This window comes from Myxine glutinosa, chromosome 1, assembly GCF_964187855.1.
Source record: "Myxine glutinosa chromosome 1, kmMyxGlut1.1, whole genome shotgun sequence".
Lineage (NCBI taxonomy): Eukaryota > Metazoa > Chordata > Myxini > Myxiniformes > Myxinidae > Myxine > Myxine glutinosa.
This window is the reverse complement of record NC_136261.1, coordinates 62097817-62112370: the sequence shown is the minus strand read 5'-3', so window position 1 is coordinate 62112370 and position 14554 is coordinate 62097817. Positions and strand designations below refer to the sequence as shown.

Here is a 14554-nt window from a genome sequence, read left to right as displayed (position 1 = left end):
ATGTATCTATCTATCAGCTGCTACTGCTATTATAGCACTCATAGATGTATCTATCTATCAGCAGCTACTGCTATTATAGCACTCATAGATGTATCTATATATCAGCAGCTACTGCTATTACAGCACTCATAGATGAATCTATATATCAGCAGCTACTGCTATTATAGCACTCATAGATGTATCTATATATCAGCAGCTACTGCTATTATATCACTCATAGATGTATCTATCTATCAGCAGCTACTGCTATAATAGCACTCATAGATGTATCTATCTATCAGCAGCTACTGCTATTATAGCACTCATAGATGTATCTATATATCAGCAGCTACTGCTATTACAGCACTCATAGATGTATCTATATATCAGCAGCTACTGCTATTATAGCACTCATAGATGTATCTATCTATCAGCAGCTACTGCTATTATAGCACCCATAGATGTATCTATCTATCAGCAGCTACTGCTATTATAGCACCCATAGATGTATCTATCTATCAGCAGCTACTGCTATTATAGCACTCATAGATGTATCTATATATCAGCAGCTACTGCTATTATAGCACCCATAGATGTATCTATTTATCAGCAGCTACTGCTATTATAGCACTCATAGATGTATCTATCTATCAGCAGCTACTGCTATTGTAGCACCCATAGATGTATCTATCTATCAGCAGCTACTGCTATTATAGCACCCATAGATGTATCTATCTATCAGCAGCTACTGCTATTATAGCACCCATAGATGTATCTATCTATCAGCAGCTACTGCTATTACAGCACTCATAGATGTATCTATATATCAGCAGCTACTGCTATTATAGCACCCATAGATGTATCTGTCTATCAGCAGCTACTGCTATTACAGCACTCATAGATGTATCTATATATCAGCAGCTACTGCTATTATAGCACTCATAGATGTATCTATCTATCAGCAGCTACTGCTATTATAGCACCCATAGATGTATCTATCTATCAGCAGCTACTGCTATTATAGCACCCATAGATGTATCTATCTATCAGCAGCTACTGCTATTATAGCACTCATAGATGTATCTATATATCAGCAGCTACTGCTATTACAGCACTCATAGATGTATCTATCTATCAGCAGCTACTGCTATTACAGCACTCATAGATGTATCTATCTATCAGCAGCTACTGCTATTATAGCACCCATAGATGTATCTATCTATCAGCAGCTACTGCTATTATAGCACCCATAGATGTATCTATCTATCAGCAGCTACTGCTATTATAGCACCCATAGATGTATCTATCTATCAGCAGCTACTGCTATTATAGCACCCATAGATGTATCTATCTATCAGCAGCTACTGCTATTACAGCACTCATAGATGTATCTATATATCAGCAGCTACTGCTATTACAGCACCCATAGATGTATCTATCTATCAGCAGCTACTGCTATTACAGCACTCATAGATGTATCTATATATCAGCAGCTACTGCTATTATAGCACTCATAGATGTATCTATCTATCAGCAGCTACTGCTATTATAGCACCCATAGATGTATCTATCTATCAGCAGCTACTGCTATTATAGCACCCATAGATGTATCTATCTATCAGCAGCTACTGCTATTATAGCACTCATAGATGTATCTATATATCAGCAGCTACTGCTATTACAGCACTCATAGATGTATCTATCTATCAGCAGCTACTGCTATTATAGCACTCATAGATGTATCTATCTATCAGCAGCTACTGCTATTATAGCACCCATAGATGTATCTATCTATCAGCAGCTACTGCTATTATAGCACCCATAGATGTATCTATCTATCAGCAGCTACTGCTATTATAGCACTCATAGATGTATCTATATATCAGCAGCTACTGCTATTACAGCACTCATAGATGTATCTATCTATCAGCAGCTACTGCTATTATAGCACTCATAGATGTATCTATCTATCAGCAGCTACTGCTATTATAGCACTCATAGATGTATCTATATATCAGCAGCTACTGCTATTACAGCACTCATAGATGTATCTATATATCAGCAGCTACTGCTATTATAGCACCCATAGATGTATCTATCTATCAGCAGCTACTGCTATTATAGCACCCATACATGTATCTATGTATCAGCAGCTACTGCTATTATAGCACCCATAGATGTATCTATCTATCAGCAGCTACTGCTATTACAGCACTCATAGATGTATCTATCTATCAGCAGCTACTGCTATTATAGCACCTGTGGAAGAATTTCGTGTATGACTCACAGGACTCCAATGACCGGACACAGGTTACAAAAGGTCTCGTTTATTAAACTGTATTCACTTCATCCAATTACCAAAATGATACCGCATAATATAATGGATCAGGTTAACTCTTTTCGCTGGTCCTTCTCGTTCATCCGACACTCCCGTTCGGTCAGCGCTTCACGTAGCAAGTACTCGTTCATTCCATCGTTCCGTCGGGCAGGGCTCCTGAGGACAAGTCTACTTTACTCAACGTTTGCTCTCGTTATATCGCCAAACTGGACTTAATCTCCTCTCCGCTAATGTCCCGAGGTCATGCATCGCACCGAGTCCTGGCATCAGCTCGCTCCCCTCCTGCTGTGATTTCCATTTACACAGCAGGGGGGGGTGCTCTAGCCTGGGGCCTTGACCAGGTGTTTCAAGAGATTACATTGTTCATACACATAAAATGTATCTGCTTTGTTACCAGGTTAATTAATAAGTTACCAGGGCCAATCAATATGTTACACTGAGTTACACTTCCACAATTCCCTCATCTTTTTGTTTTTGTTTATATTAACCATTAATCTAAACATCAATATAAGTAAACAATCAATCACTACTAGTAAACATCATTACAAGTATAAGTAAATAATCAATCACTTTGGTAATCAAATTCCCTTAGGCATACACCGTCATCCTGCAAGAATCACAAAACATTTCGTTGGTCATTGACTTCTTCCATATCGTTCAATCTATTGCATTTGCATCACAAATATATTTTCAAAACAACACTTCACCATCACCAAGATACAACAATTTCACTTCATTTTCAAGTTTTGTACAGCATCTGCACCATCTGGCAAAAAACGTTTGCCTCCACACAAATGTTGACTTTGTTTGAAAGGAAGGGCTGATCACTTGTGTTTGAATCCAGGTATGAAGCATTTTCTCCTAATATCTTCATAGCTCCTGCACTACTTCGTGTAGGATTTCGCTGTTGTGGTAACACTGCGGAGTCATAGACTGACCCTTCTCTCCATGTAGCATTCTTGCCACTTTTTGCTGTGAACCATGATTGGCCAGCAAGATGTGGAACAGGGATGCCGGATGCATCCACACTGATGTTGGGACCATGGTGTTCAGGTCATTCATGGTCCTTACCAGGAGCAACCAGCAGAATCGTGCACAGCTGTTGTGACAAGGGCACAGCCGTTTTTGCAGCTCCATGCTGGTTCCCCGGACGTTGGTGAAGTAATAACATATGTCCCCGCATTTCACAGAGGTTGCAGGTAAAATGTCGTTGTCCTGCAACTTCTGATGTGGTGAATGTTCGAAGTCTTCGACCAAGAGTAAGTGATCGCCTTTCTTTCATATGTTGCAGTGTGATCCAGGCAAATGGTCACATAAATTTCCTTGGTGAAGGTAAGCATTCATCTCCAAGTTACACGGGAGAATGTCTTCATCATTCTTTGAGAAAGAGGGTGTATGCCACGATTAACTTCATTTTTTAGCCACAAATTTTCTTTCTCGAACTTCTTCCCAATTCCGTTAGCAATCCCTCCAAAATGTGATCTCGTCTTATCTTTATGCTCAGTCATATCTGAATCTGCTTTCCGCACACACTGAATCAGATAGGGTACATCTTACCATGAAATCAGCATAATCATGTATATCTTCCGACAGTTTCACATTCAACAATTTGTTGTTTTTCCTTAACTCAAAAAGTTATATTCATTTATATGCGTCACACAAATAATATTCAATCAGGTATGTATTTTATTACTAAACTAAGAATAGCATTGTATATGATTACAATCACAAACGGGAATACCTAATTCCCAACAACAATTTTTCCAAACCAACAAATTAAGCATAATGTATTATTACCATAATTCCTCTCCACTTTTTCTTTTCCCTCTTTTTTTTTTTTTTTTTTTTTAACAGTGTGTCACTCGTGGTGATATGAGTTCATTGATATTGTAATTGACACAACTCATAACATTGTCGTTATGCCATTATCTTAATTCTACTGTTTATGTCGCCATAAAAGTCTTCCTTTTCTGGTTCCACATTTCTTTCCTCATTTGTCACTTCATGCGTTATCATCGTGTTGTTGGTTACCTTATTCAAACACACCGTCACTAAGGCTTTCAAGCAAGCCACCACTAAAACAATTGCCAATATAACTACTTAACCAACAAACAAGTCTGCTACTCCTTGTATATATTCATATCTATGACATAGTTATATGTCGATGACATTTAACATTATATACCAAACTAACAAGCTTCCTAAAAGGTAAATAAAGAAAATCCCTTAATATGTAACATAATCAGATTATTTGTCTTACCCTGATCCCCCTATCTCCCGGGGTTGAACTCAATCCCCTGATCATGAGTGTAGTTGTGATACATTTTTCACTCATGTGGTGTTAATATCAGCAGGTAATTGTATGTCATGTAGGCAAATAAATGTCACTATTCCAAGTAGGAATATCACATGTTGAAAATGTAATGTTTATCAATGCAAGGGGTGTTAAAATGTAATTCAAATGACTGTAAATCACGACTATCATTTATCTACCACTGAATGTTCTGCTGGGCTGCTAGGTGCAGCCTCATTTTCTGTGGGATCGTCCACCTTAGCCCCATGTGCTTGTTTGCAATGAGGGGCATGAATCCAACTTTCTATTTTGGGTCCATATTTTTTCTATTCTTATCAATCTCCTATGGTTTATCATTTCGTTCCAAGATACCGCAACCAAAGGTTTTAACCAAAGCTCTACCAAACTATTTCCAATTTGAACAAAAATGCCAGTGAAACAATGATTCGAAGGATTAACTTCAAGGGGTCAATAAATTTATTCTATAGCCAGATCTTATTTTCCCATCCAATAGTTTGCCTTGCCACATGTCATATTATAACACCTTAATAAACCTTCGAAAAAATGTTTCCCATCTCAACAAATTTCCTTTTTTACAAATAGCCATGTGTAACTTACGTATTTAACTACAATTTCCTCTCAATTTGTTTGGCCTAACTGGCCGCAAAAGTGGCTGCCAGCATGCAGTACCGTTTTTTATCTACCAAGGAAGTGTTCCACACAAGACCTCTACCAAAATGTTGTTTGTAAAAACAAATCTGGGATTTCTGATTACATGGATGCACACTCTCAGGACATTTTCAGGCTGCTGTTAACAATCCACTACGATGACTTAATTCCTTTACCCACAATCAAATAATTAGTACAAATTGAGGATATTATCCCTATCACATTCTTTTATAGATTCATTATGTTGGATCTAATTTTTTCCAATAATTTTCCACTGCTGTAAGGCGGAACAATAGCTCTCATAAGTCTTAGTAATATCGTACTTAATTTGCCCAGCAGAGAATAATTTATTTACTATCCTTTCTCATCTGTTAACCAGTGACTTTGTTTAAACTCCAGAACTGAAAAACCCACAATGGTTCAAACCAGCAAAATTTTCTTTACTCTTTTCCCATATCATCTATGCCTAAAACACATCCATACATACAGCACAATTTATATGCTGATAAAATTCAAGTTTATATATATAAAATCCATGAGCAGAGTATTCTGGGAAGTCAGTGTAAGACCTCTCCCAAATTTGGATGATTTTGTACTTCCTCATTTCCTTTTATGAAGCTCATATCCATAAATAGATGTTATTCTCATATACATTCTATCAAAAATGGAATCCCAAAATTACTCACAATTTTACTATTAATTAATGGCTGCTCATAACCCAGCACATCAAATTTTTTTATATTCCATTTCCCTTGACAAAAGAGATAATGTTCATAATCAAATTATATTTCTATTTTATTTTACGGATTCTCTGGATATTCAATCCCATCCACATATTCCAATCCCATCCACATAAAACTATCCATTTCCAGACAGGCACACTGTCGGTGTCAACAATCTTGTAAGATTGATACACAAAAACACACACACACATGCATTATGCATATTTGTTTGCGTTGGAACCATTATTTACAGATCAGATGGGTGTCAATTTTATTTCAATTTCATAAAATTTGTCAATCAAATTCAAAATGCTTATAGACAAATAAACCAAAAGTCCATTCTTAGAAAACCCTTATGATGTCAAATTGAAATTACCCTTTCTGCCTTCACAATAATCTATCCAAATTTTGACTACACACCCATTTGCATGTCAGTCGACCATTGACCTATCAATCGTGCGGAACAATAGTCCGAAATTCCCACCTGATCATCATGTGACTCTTGTTACTTGGTTTGCCAACAATTGCAACGCAATTGTTCCAAACTTTGTAAATTTAAAATTGCTGTGCCCAAAATAGAAGATCCAATTTTGGCATTTGATCAATTAATTATTAATTTGTTAACAAGCAAAAAGAAAAATGAATCATTCTTGCTCTGAAAACTTTTCAGACACAAGAATCATCGACAGTTATTCATGTTTGTCCAGTAATCTAATTTGTTGAGGCCAATCGTCATTTGGGATTTGTCGCAATGAAGGCCTAATCATTGTCTGAGGTATCGGTCAGCACTGGTACCCTTGATCTTGGTTTCTTTGTCCTTGGTTTCTTTGTCCTTGGTTTCCCTGTTGAAATTGTCTTCTGCTCAGATATGGGCATCTCCTTATCCAGTGTCCCATCTCTCCACAGTTGAAGCACCGGCTTCTGTCGTTACCTGGGCTGTGCACCTGTGCACTTGTATTGCTGGGCTGCATCTCTACATCCCTGAGTTACCACTGCAATCTCTCGTTATCTCCTGAAACACGAAAAAATTCTCTGTACCGTCCTTTTTGGGGAGACAACTGGAAATCAGATGGGACAACTGTCACTTTCATTCCTAATTTCGAGGGCAGTTGTGCATTTGTCTCCTCCACTGTATCCTGTATCCTTTTTATTTTAAATTCTACATCCGTTATCTGTTCTTGCTGTTCCCGTTGTCTGGATTCACCATCCCAAAGATGGAATGCAAGCCAGTCTACCGTTAGATTCTGTCTCTTCCTGGCTTTCAATCTTTGTTCCAATCTTTCCAATCGACTTCGCTCGAATGTACCATCTCTTGGAAACTCCTCATCATGTCCCTTTGTCCACAAATACCAATTCTCGACCTGCCTTATAGCTTCGGCACCATAACGGTCGTACATATGATGTGTACAAGTACCTTTTTGTGGAATTTCTGGTTGTCCTTGTGTATTCTTGCAGGCTCCATTTCCCATTCTGCCTTTTATCAAAGTAGCGTTGGATGTGTTGTAGCTTGTTCCAGGTTCCTCTAAAGCTTCACTCGTACCTCCAGGAAGGATCTCTCCACCTGTTCACACGGTGATTTCCAGAGAATCTCCCTCAGCTGTGGCTTTTGCACAATCCAATCTCACAGATCAGTATTTGCAGATGAGCCGGAGGGTCAGTATGAAATGGGTGAATCCTCAGGTGTCCGCTCTGTTTGACGGGGAAATCACACAATGGTAACCGCACATATATATCTGTATATAAACTCACCACCTTGCTCAATTTTCCCAGGTTGTCTCCACATTGATAATCTCTCGCAAATATATCAAAGCTTCTTTCTTGAGACCGCATTTTCATCAATCAAACAATCAATATATTCAATTCAATTTATTCAGTTCAATTTATGCAATTAAATTCAATCAATTAGATTCAATCAATTAACAATTCAATCAATTATTCAATTTCAATTAATTCATCAATATTCATCAATAAATCAAATTAATCATTTTGGATGTCTCCTTGCATAAGCCCTTTCCCCAATGATGTCAGGACAGGTCCATCCATTGACTGAGATCGACTCATCGGTCGTCACCTCTGGTTCGTACCTCATGTCAATTGATGAATCACCGTCCTGTCCTAGGGTCATATCTGACATATTTCCCCATTTTGCCTGGTCTCCACAAATTTTCTTTGCAACCACTGAAGGCAACTCATCCTTCATTCGTGAGACAGCCAAAATGGATGGCAGATATTAAAGTTCATTGGGAAAAATATCTCATCATTTTTCTTTTAATAGTATCCAAAATCTCTTGGCAATATAAATTTCGTAAAACTCCTGAAATAAGACTGTAAAATTTCTTCAATCATGCTAAATTTTGAAACTCCATCGCTTGTAATACCCAATTTATCCCATAGGGCTTGAAAGTTCTTTCCCAAGTTCATGCAGCATTCTGCATTTGAACCCTATGATATCATTCATAATAATCATCATGATTTTATAGTCATGGTCCTATCATAATCATCTATTTAAAACGAACATTTCCTTTATCACCACAGCTATGTGGTATAATCAACAATAGAATAAAACTGTACATAGCAACAGGCTACCTCATGGCCACTTAGTATACCTATTGACAATAAGTCATAACAATATCGAATAATCACTGAACAATTCAAAAATCGCTTCCCCTGCTCCAGCCGCAGCATCCGTGATATTTGTTTGCTCATTCACTATTCCTGATTCGTCATCAAGGATCTCCATCATCACACAGCGTACTTAATTCCGCATTCTAATGAGAATTCAACAGGATTTTACGACTCAAAGGAAAAGAACGAGCAGACCTTTTGCAGGATGATCGTTACAAAATCGTTACATATATTAAAGTATTTATGATGTCGACAAATCATATCTTAATTCTTACAAGATTTTGGTTCTTTGAATAAATCACAGCACCGGGAGAACCAGCTCCAAAAATGGATCTTTGTGTTTATTCAGCACCCTAGTAATTGGTTCTTTGTGTACTAATTACACAGCACCCAGGCCCCGCTCATATGGATCTTTGTGCAGCGCTACACAGCACCTGAGCAAAAGGGGTTTCATCTACATTTTCCCTATCTGGTGTACCATCCGTGATATTTGTCTGCTCATTCACTATTCCTGATTCGTCATCAAGGATCTCCATCATCACACAGCGTACTTAATTCCGCTTTTTAATGAGAATTCAACAGGAATTTACGACTCAAAGGAAAAGAACGAGCAGACCTTTTGCAGGACGATAACTGGAATTAGTCGTGAAAATATATCCAAAATACTCAAAAATAGACACCCACAAAAATAAACAACAAACCCAAACAAACCCAAGGTCGACCATATTACACAATAAATTACATCATTTCAGCATCGTATTGATTGCTGAAATATTCCAGGGTTTATACACACCTCAAAAGAGGTATGCGTGGTGTTGCCCCCTCCCACGTTTATTCCTCATTAAATTCCTCATTAAATTCCTTATTAAATTACTCATTAAATTACTCATTAAATTACTTATTAAATTGCTCATTAAGTGACTTATTAAATTGCTCATTAAGTTACTTATTAAATTGCTCATTAAGTTACTTATTAAATTGCTCATTAAGTTACTTATTAAATTACTCATTAAGTTACTCATTAAATTACTCATTAAGTTACTCATTAAATTACTCATTAAATTACTCATTAAATTACTCATTAAATTACTCATTAAATTACTCATTAACTTAACTTACATAGTTTCAGCATTGTATTGATTGCTGAAATATTCCAGGGTTTATACACACCTTAAAAGAGGTATGCGTGGTGTTGCCCCCTCCCACGTTTATTCCAGGGTTTATACACACCTTAAAAGAGGTATGCGTGGTGTTGCCCCCTCCCACTTTTAATTACTCATTACATCGTTTCCATTTTTAAAAAAAACATCGCTTTTACTGCTCCAGCCGCAGCATTTGTCACTTTGTTTGCTCATCCGCATGGCCAAAACGAAATAAAGGGAGCTCAACCATTACACAGCGCTTTTAATGGCGCATGCCATAGAAACTCAACGTAATTTCGACTCGGCCAGCAAACGAGCAAATTTTGCAGGATGTTAACTGGAATTAGTCGTGAAAAATATATCCAAAATACACAAAAATACACCCCCACACAAATGAACAACATTTATTCCGTTTAACAGAACAAACATTTCCTCTATCATGACATGCATGTCTTCAAAATTATATGCCCAAGAGAAAAAGTAAAATTAATTAAAACTGCGGGCAGTGATGATCCGGGGACCATACCGCTCCATCCTGATTGGACGAGTGCGTGCTAGAGTCGTTAACAACGACAGTCCAGATCCGATTGTTCAAAATTTCAACTCAATCGATCGAAAAATGAACGCAGGGATGCATTTTAAAGGTGCAGTGGCACTAACTGAGTTGCCACGAATATGGCCACGAAATTGCCAATATGGCCATCACAAAATATTTTCCTTAATCAATTGGCTCATAGCATAACCAATCTGCAAGTATTTCATCCGAAGATGTATCTCTCAGGAATTTTAATTAAATAAGTCATTTATAAATCAACGAGTTAATTTATTAAATGATTAATCAATAAATCAATATTTTCCTTGACAGCCACATCACTTGGTCAGTGTCATGTCCAAATATCAGCTTCCTTACTCAAAAGGTGCCTGAGTTAATGTAATGTAATTACTGTAATAAGATTACTGCAATTACTGTAATGATTACTGTAATTACTGTAATTACCGGAACTGTAATTACTGTAATTACCTCAGGTAATTACTGTAATGTAATTACTGTAATGTAATAAGAAATGTAATTAATTAAATAAGTACGGGTTCCAACAACAAGTTCCAACAACAAGTTCCAACAGCAAGTTCCAACAACAAGTTCCAACAAGTTCCAACAGCAAGTTCCAACAGCAAGTTCCAACAACAAGTTCCAACAGCAAGTTCCAACAACAAGTTCCAACAGCAAGTTCCAACAACAAGTTCCAACAACAAGTTCCAACAACAAGTTCCAACAAGTTCCAAAAACAAGTTCCAACAGCAAGTTCCAACAACAAGTTCCAACAACAAGTTCCAACAACAAGTTCCAACAGCAAGTTCCAACAGCAAGTTCCAACAACAAGTTCCAACAGCAAGTTCCAACAACAAGTTCCAACAGCAAGTTCCAACAACAAGTTCCAACAACAAGTTCCAACAACAAGTTCCAACAGCAAGTTCCAACAACAAGTTCCAACAACAAGTTCCAACAACAAGTTCCAACAACAAGTTCCAACAGCAAGTTCCAACAACAAGTTCCAACAACAAGTTCCAACAACAAGTTCCAACAAGTTCCAACAACAAGTTCCAACAGCAAGTTCCAACAGCAAGTTCCAACAACAAGTTCCAACAACAAGTTCCAACAACAAGTTCCAACAGCAAGTTCCAACAACAAGTTCCAACAGCAAGTTCCAACAACAAGTTCCAACAGCAAGTTCCAACAACAAGTTCCAACAGCAAGTTCCAACAACAAGTTCCAACAACAAGTTCCAACAACAAGTTCCAACAACAAGTTCCAACAGCAAGTTCCAACAACAAGTTCCAACAACAAGTTCCAACAACAAGTTCCAACAAGTTCCAACAACAAGTTCCAACAGCAAGTTCCAACAACAAGTTCCAACAACAAGTTCCAACAACAAGTTCCAACAGCAAGTTCCAACAACAAGTTCCAACAGCAAGTTCCAACAACAAGTTCCAACAGCAAGTTCCAACAACAAGTTCCAACAGCAAGTTCCAACAACAAGTTCCAACAGCAAGTTCCAACAACAAGTTCCAACAGCAAGTTCCAACAACAAGTTCCAACAGCAAGTTCCAACAACAAGTTCCAACAGCAAGTTCCAACAACAAGTTCCAACAGCAAGTTCCAACAACAAGTTCCAACAGCAAGTTCCAACAACAAGTTCCAACAGCAAGTTCCAACAACAAGTTCCAACAGCAAGTTCCAACAACAAGTTCCAACAGCAAGTTCCAACAACAAGTTCCAACAGCAAGGTCCAACAACAAGTTCCAACAGCAAGTTCCAACAACAAGTTCCAACAGCAAGTTCCAACAACAAGTTCCAACAGCAAGTTCCAACAACAAGTTCCAACAGCAAGTTCCAACAACAAGTTCCAACAGCAAGTTCCAACAACAAGTTCCAACAACAAGTTCCAACAACAAGTTCCAACAGCAAGTTCCAACAACAAGTTCCAACAGCAAGTTCCAACAACAAGTTCCAACAGCAAGTTCCAACAACAAGTTCCAACAACAAGTTCCAACAACAAGTTCCAACAACAAGTTCCAACAGCAAGTTCCAACAACAAGTTCCAACAACAAGTTCCAACAACAAGTTCCAACAAGTTCCAACAACAAGTTCCAACAGCAAGTTCCAACAACAAGTTCCAACAACAAGTTCCAACAACAAGTTCCAACAACAAGTTCCAACAGCAAGTTCCAACAACAAGTTCCAACAGCAAGTTCCAACAACAAGTTCCAACAGCAAGTTCCAACAACAAGTTCCAACAGCAAGTTCCAACAACAAGTTCCAACAGCAAGTTCCAACAACAAGTTCCAACAGCAAGTTCCAACAACAAGTTCCAACAGCAAGTTCCAACAACAAGTTCCAACAGCAAGTTCCAACAACAAGTTCCAACAGCAAGTTCCAACAACAAGTTCCAACAGCAAGTTCCAACAACAAGTTCCAACAGCAAGTTCCAACAACAAGTTCCAACAGCAAGTTCCAACAACAAGTTCCAACAACAAGTTCCAACAACAAGTTCCAACAACAAGTTCCAACAGCAAGTTCCAACAACAAGTTCCAACAACAAGTTCCAACAACAAGTTCCAACAGCAAGTTCCAACAACAAGTTCCAACAGCAAGTTCCAACAACAAGTTCCAACAACAAGTTCCAACAGCAAGTTCCAACAACAAGTTCCAACAGCAAGTTCCAACAACAAGTTCCAACAGCAAGTTCCAACAACAAGTTCCAACAACAAGTTCCAACAAGTTCCAACAACAAGTTCCAACAGCAAGTTCCAACAACAAGTTCCAACAACAAGTTCCAACAATCAAATAATTCAAATTTTCCATTCCTTCCCTTCCTGATCCTTCGAGTAGGGATGGGTTCTTTTTAGGATCATGTTGCATCGAGCATTATTTTTCAAACAGTGTGACTATTAAGCCCACGCCAAAACCTCTGACATCCCACCATTAACACCTATTTTAAGCGTGCCGAATCAGATAAGTATCACCCCTTCTATGAGCCTCGACCAGAGGGTGGTTGTCACCCACAAACACTCGTCGCGAGCTGTTCCATTGTCTGTTGATTCCCATTCTGCTGTTTTTGTCTCATAATCAAGATAAATTTGGAACAGCCCTTAAACTAACACCAAGCAGATCAATTTTTATATTTAAATATAAAATCATTTTCTCATTAATTCATAATCATAAAATCATTTAATCCGTGTCACCCATGCTATTTATCTAGCAAATTTCGTCAAAAAAAAACAACAGCACTGGTTCCGTGTCACCCATGCTATTTATCTAGCAAATTTCGTCAAAAAAAATCGAACGAGTTTTAGTTATGGCGGGAAAACTGAAAAAAAATTCTCTATTTAAAACGGGTGTACACGATTGTACACGTGTACGGACCTTACCGACCCGGCAAACAAATCGCCTCATGGTGCACTTCATGAGCCGACTTGCCCGCAGACCAGAGTAAGGCTCTTAACACCCAGCGTATACCGTACGCATATGCAAGCACACGAATAATAGAATCATTTAAACCGTTCCATCCGTGACTTTTACCTTGGACGGTCGTGACAAAATACTTTTACACTCCTTGGATTACCTACGGAATGCAAGTCCCACACACCAAATCCTCCATCTTCAGAATTCATATTTCATAATGGACAGATCCCCAAGACGTCATGCTTACATGCTCACCTTGGCGACGTCCACTCGAAATTTCAGCGGTGCCTCCATATTGTGGAAGAATTTCGTGTATGACTCACAGGACTCCAATGACCGGACACAGGTTACAAAAGGTCTCGTTTATTAAACTGTATTCACTTCATCCAATTACCAAAATGATACCGCATAATATAATGGATCAGGTTAACTCTTTTCGCTGGTCCTTCTCGTTCATCCGACACTCCCGTTCGGTCAGCGCTTCACGTAGCAAGTACTCGTTCATTCCATCGTTCCGTCGGGCAGGGCTCCTGAGGACAAGTCTACTTTACTCAACGTTTGCTCTCGTTATATCGCCAAACTGGACTTAATCTCCTCTCCGCTAATGTCCCGAGGTCATGCATCGCACCGAGTCCTGGCATCAGCTCGCTCCCCTCCTGCTGTGATTTCCATTTACACAGCAGGGGGGGGTGCTCTAGCCTGGGGCCTTGACCAGGTGTTTCAAGAGATTACATTGTTCATACACATAAAATGTATCTGCTTTGTTACCAGGTTAATTAATAAGTTACCAGGGCCAATCAATATGTTACACTGAGTTACACT

The 14554-nt window shown here is 38.4% G+C and overlaps 1 long non-coding RNA gene across 1 annotated transcript; it reads right to left on the bottom strand.

Moving 5' to 3' along the window:
• Positions 1-2295: 2295 nt before the first annotated feature.
• Positions 2296-14554, bottom strand: LOC144890720 (uncharacterized). The gene is made up of 3 exons (XR_013622494.1): positions 13988-14554; positions 7416-7690; positions 2296-2473 (listed from the first exon to the last, which is right to left on the bottom strand). It is a non-coding gene; the product is annotated as an uncharacterized LOC144890720 (long non-coding RNA).